Source organism: Triticum urartu, chromosome 6A, assembly GCF_056163025.1.
Source record: "Triticum urartu cultivar PI428250 chromosome 6A, HENAU_Tu73, whole genome shotgun sequence".
In the NCBI taxonomy this organism is placed as follows: domain Eukaryota; kingdom Viridiplantae; phylum Streptophyta; class Magnoliopsida; order Poales; family Poaceae; genus Triticum; species Triticum urartu.
In genome coordinates this window covers 277048592-277054755 of record NC_141878.1, presented here as the reverse complement: position 1 = coordinate 277054755, position 6164 = coordinate 277048592, and positions in this window count along the sequence as shown.

Genomic DNA, 6164 nt, shown 5'->3' with positions numbered 1-6164 from the left:
CGATAGGTAGGCACTCCTTCCACTCCTTGATGTTCTTCTTGACGAGTACTCGAAGTAGAGTAGAGAGTGTGCGGTTGGTCACCTCCGTTTGGCCGCCGGTTTGCGGATGATACGCCATGTAGAAGAGTAGCTTGATCCCAAGCTTGGCGCATAGGGTCTTCCAAAAGTAGCTAAGGAACTTGACGTTGTGGTCCGAGATGGTCGTCTTTGGCACTCCATGTAGACGCAATATTTCCCTACAAAAGAGATTAGCAACATGTGAAGCATCATCTATCTTGTTGCAAGGAATGAAATGTGCCATCTTAGAAAAACGGACCACAACGACAAATACCAAATCCTTCCCATTTCTAGTACTAGGCAATCCAAGTAGAAAATCCATGCTAATGTCTTCCCATGGTTGATATGGAATTGGGAGAGGCATGTAAAGGCCATGGGATTGAGCTTTAGACATGTAGAGCATCGGTTGGTGAAGCGGTTGACGTCGCGAAACATCCTGGGCCAGTAGTAGTTCTTAGAGAGCGTGGCGAAAGTCTTGTCGCGTCCAAAATGTCCCATTAATCCGCCTCCATGAGATTCTTGCAAAAGCAAAAAACGAAGAGAAGACTCGGGGATGCAAAGCTTGTTAGCTCTCATAAGATATCCATCTTTGATGTAATAGCGTTCCCAAGAGGTGTGCGTCAAACACTTGGCATAAGGAGTAGCAAAAGTAGGATCATGCCCATACAAGTCTTTTATGTGCTCAAAGCCAATGACATCCAATTCAAGTTGAGTAACAAGCATGCATATGCGGGAAAGAGAGTCCGCCACAATGTTTTCCTTACCTTTAATGTACTTGATGACACAAGGAAAATACTCAATAAATTCACTCTGTTTAGCATGACGCTTGTTCAACTTGGTTTGGCCCTTAAGATACTTGAGCGTTTCATGATCGGTATGAATGATAAATTCATGAGGGCGAAGATAGTGTTCTCATTCATGCAAAACACGCACTGAAGCATATAGCTCTTTGTCATAGATGGGGTAATTGAGTTGCGCTCCGAAAAGTTTCTCACTAAAGTAAGCTATGAGGCGCTTCTCTTGCATTAACACACCTCCTGTGCCATTATCGCAAGCATCGCAATGAATCTCAAAGGGTTTGTTAAAGTTGGGTAATGCAAGCACGGGAGCATGAGTAAGCAAATTCTTAAGCTCATTGTAAGCGGTATCTTGGGATGGTCCCTAAACAAAAGGCACATTCTTCTTGCTCAAAGCTTGCAAAGGCGAAGCAATGGCGCTAAAATCTTTCACAAAGCGACGATAGAAACCCGCATGGACAAGAAAGCTACGCACTTGATGCAAGTTGGTTGGTTGGGGCCAAGTCTTAATAGCATTGATCTTGGACTCATCTACATGAACACCCTTAGAAGATACAACAAAACCTAAGAAAACAAGCTTATCAACGCCAAAAAGGCATTTCTCCATATTAGCATAGAGATGCTCTTTTCAAAGAGTTTGTAAAATGGTTCGAACATGGGTGACATGCTCTTTGATAGACTTGCTAAAAACAAGGATATCATTGAAGTAGACCACAACAAACACACCAATGTAGGGACGAAAGACATGATTCATAAGACGCATAAAAGTACACGGTGCTTCCGATAGACCCATAGGCATGACTAACCACTCATACAACCCAAACTTGGTTTTGAAAGCGGTTTTCCATACATCACCCTCTTGTATGTGGATTTGATAGTAACCACTCTTAAGATCAATTTTTGAAAAGATAGTGGCACCACTAAGTTCATCAAGCATATCATCAAGGCGTGGAATGGGACACCTATAACGAACGGTGATAGCATTGATAGGCCTACAATCGGAGCACATGCAAAAGCTACCGTCTCGTTTTGGCACAAGAATGATCGAGACGGCACAAGGGCTCAAACTCTCACTCACATGTCCATGGTCCATGAGATGCTTTACTTGCCTTTGTATTTCTTTGGTTTCTTCGGGGTTGACGCGGTAGGGAGCTTTGTTCGGAAGAGGTGCTCCGGGGATGAGTTCGATGCGGTGCTCGATGCCTCGAGTGGAGGTAGTCCCGGAGGTAGCTCGTCGGGGAAAACATCTTGAAATTCCTGCAAAAGAGAAGACGACACTAGAGGAAGAGCTTGAGAGTTGTAGCTTGTGTTGTGTTGTCCTTGCACAAAAGGACATAGTGTAGGACACTAGATGGGTTCTCGCACACTCCTCTTATCTCACTTTTTTCCCAAATAGAACTAAGTTCTTCTTGTTGCTCATCATGGAGGTGCTCGATTTGGGCTTGTGGCGCTCACTCTCTTTTTGGTGGCTCGCTCTCTCACTATTCTCTCTATGATGGGTGGCTTGCTTGTCGGCGATCACTTGGCTTGGAGACATGGGAGGAAGTACGTACTCCTTTCCCTTCATCTTGAAGATGTAGTCGTTCGTTCGGCCGTTGTGGATGACTCCTCTATCAAATTTCCATGGGCGTCCAAGGATAAGGTTGCAAACGGTCATTGGAATGACGCCGCACTCCAAAGTGTCTTCGTAGGCACTAATTTTGAAGGAGACTTGTACTCGATGCTCGACTTGGAGAGTGTTGGAGTCGCTAAGCCATTGAACTTTGTATGGATGTGGGTGCTTCGTCTTGGGCAATTGGAGGTTGGAGCATTGTTCTTCACTTGCGAGGTTCTGAGAACTCCCTCCATCGATGATGACCTTGACAGATCTTCCATTGATGCCAGCCTTGGTATGAAAGATGTGGCATCGTTGGTCTTCTTCTTGGTGATCTTGGAGAGTCAAGACCTTGGAGACAACGAGAGCGGGACTTGAATCTTCATCGCGAAATACTTGTTCTTCTTCATCGTTCACTTGCCGGTGCATGGCGACTTGCTCGATGGCGTCCATTTCTCCTTCACTCATTGAGTGGTAAGTGTCGTCGTTGTTGAGGATCATGGTCCGCTTGTTGGTGCACTCATAGGACTTTTGGCCTTGGCCTCCGCATGTGATGCATTTGAAGGAACTTGTCTTGACGGTCTCATTGGTGGGGGTTGATGATGATGAAGCTCTCAGCTTGAAGTTGCTTGTAGTAGGAGGATGACTTGGAGTTGACGAAGCTTTCTTGCAACTCGACTTGTCGACGTTGCTTGTAGAAGGCTTGGTAGACGTTGTTGGAGTCATTGAAGCTTGGGTGTTGGAGAAGCCGTATGACTTGGATGAGAACTTGGCATACATGTAATCGTCTTGCACTTGATGTTCCGCTTTGGTAGCTTGATGCACTAGCTCGATGAGGTTCGAGTATGGTTGGAAGTCGGCGATCTTCTTGATAGGGTGATTGAGTCCATTCAAGAAATGTGCCATAGTTTGCTCATGTATTCCATGACATTGGCTCTTATCATGGCAATCTCCATCTCGTTGTAGTACTCTTCAACGCTCTTGGTTCCTTGCTTGAGTAGTTGAAGTTTCTTGAAGAGGTCGCAGTTGTAGTAGGTAGGCACAAAGCATGCTCTCATGCCATCCTTCATTTGCGCCCAAGTAGTGATGGGTGGTTCACCTCTTTCCTCTCGGCGCTCAATAACTTGTTCCCACCAAATGAGGACTTAGTCTTGGAACTCAAGGGATGCCGTCGCGATCTTCTTCTCTTCTTCATAGTTGTGCAAACGGAAGATTTTGTCGACCTTCAATGCCCATCAAAGGTACTCTTCGGGATCGTTGCTTCCATTGAACTTGGGCATGGTGAACATGAGCTTGCCGTAGCGTTGCTCTTCATTTTGTTGGGGTCAGGGATGATGACCCATGTTGTTGATGATTGTCAAGCTCGTGTTTCTCTTGTTGTGGAGGATGTCCATTGTCTTCATGCTCATGTTGAACTTGATGTTCTTGGCGAGCTTGTGGAGGAGGTTGTCGAGCTCGAGGAGGAACTTGAGGAACTTGACGATGCATGCGAGCTTGAAATTTTCGTTCGTTAGCTTCTTCGCGAAGTGCTTCTTCATGTTCACGAGCTTGTCGGCCTCGGTTGGATATGGCACGACTTGCATCTTGGATGGCTTGTTGCGCCTCAAGTACTTGAGCATCTCGCAATTGTTGCTCTTGACATTGTGCCTCGGCATCTTGTGCTTCTTGGTGTAGACGCGCTCGCTCTTCCGCTTCATGTTGGCATTGTTGTTGCCTTTCTCGTGCTAGCGAAAAGCCGCTTGGGTTTGCCGTTGACGGTGCTCTTGAGAGTCGGTGTCGCATAGAGGATTGAGGCTTGCTTGACGATTGTTGCGCGCGGCACGTCGAAGAGTGTTCAAAGTCGGTGTACTTGAGCCGGAGAGGGTGAAGTCGGAGTGCCGACTTGAGCGGCCCCTTCTGGATGAGGGCGAAGTGGAAGAAGAGCGGTTGAGCAACAAAGCGCGAATCTCGTCCATTCTTGCGTCGTTCTCTTTCTTGTGATCGTCGAGCTTGTGGTCGAAGCAGTCCCGTGTACATTGATCGGAGAGTCGCAAGTCAGCGGTGAGGTTGTCGATGCGTTCACTCATTGCTTGTTGCTCTTGATGCAAAGCACGTTGTGCACCAAAGAGGTGGCTCTTGGTGACGTAGGAGTTCATGTCGTTGTCGTGCTCAATGAAGAGTGGGTTGGTAGAAGTACTTGGCCTATCAATCATTCTAGGAGAAAAATGTGAGTGGGAGAAAGGGAAGAACGAATACCAAATGTACCTTGACCGAAGTTGAAAGTGGATCAATGATCACTCCAATGTGGACAAGGAAATAGCACAATTGGTACCAATTCTTGTCGGTTTCTCACACCTACACAAGTAAAAGCTTATGATGGAGCTTGGTTAGGATGGTGGCACAAAATTTAATGCAATTGTAAGTGAGCTTCCATAATGTTGGAAAAGATTCGCAAGTTCGCAATGCAACAAGGAGACCAAGCAATATAAGGTACATGGAAACACACACGCAAAAAGATAAGTGGGGTCGTGCAACCAAGGATGAGACAAAATTTGCAATCCACAAAAATGCTCTTGTTTCACAACACTAGAGAGACGCTAGCACAATTGCACAATAGGCGGATACAAAGACTTGTGCACAACCTACTAAGCAAAAATGCAAGGGCTTCTATCCCAAGTATGCTCTATGCAAGGCGTTTCTATGATATGATCCAAGATGATCTAGTATGAAAATCTTAATGTTGTATGATGCTATGGTGCTTGCTTAAAAGCTCTTTGCTTATCTTTCCCTTTTGCTTAAAAGCTTGTTTGGCTCTTTGGTGTTTGAGCTCTTTTCTCATGCAATGCTTCATGAACCAAGACAGCAATTGTGTATGCGATGACAACCTTGTGACACAAGAGATGATACCAAGATATGCAACAATTATGTATGTATGCTATGGGAAGTATCATCACTAATGTGCACAAGTCTCGTTGCCGGCAATACTCAACGGCTAGTCTCGATGGGTAAGCGACGCAACGGAGTAAGGCTATGATGGCTATCAATGTAATGGCAAGAATGATATGTCCAATACCAAGGTGAGGTTACCGTTTCTTCAGGTCCTCGTCCGTAAGCAAGAACGGATGACGGTGATCCACTGAGTGTCACGAATACCAGGATGTACTCGAGGAGATCGTTGTTGATGATGCGTCCGTGGAGAAGATGAGCGGCGGTGATGTTGATGTCGAACCGTACCTAAATAGCCGAAACACAAGTAGGACACGGTACCGCAACTCAAATTCTCAAAGCAAAATTGGACCAAAATTGTCGGATTTGGTAGTGGTATATGGTGGTGCTATGCAGAAATGATGGGGGTATGCGGAAGTATATGTGGGCACCGGAACAAAATTTGGTGAAATATGGACGGAAAACGGGGCGGTGGATGGAGATGTTGCTGCCACGGGCCGGATGTACGGGCTTGATGGCCGGATGTTTGGGCTATCAGGCCGGATGTCCGGGCTCTGGATCCGGGGACAAGCGTGATGAACACCGCGTGGAGAGGTCAGACCCGGGCAAAATTCAGAGGAATTTGTGGATGGAAATTGGGGAAAACTGGATGGAAAGATAGATCTACCTGCAACACACGAAATCCGTGGATCAAATCCAACAAAACTTCATCTCACCAACAAATCACAAAAAAAATTGGGGGCTATTTTTGTGGGGAATTTTCGAATTAGGGACAAAATAAAAAAAACTTG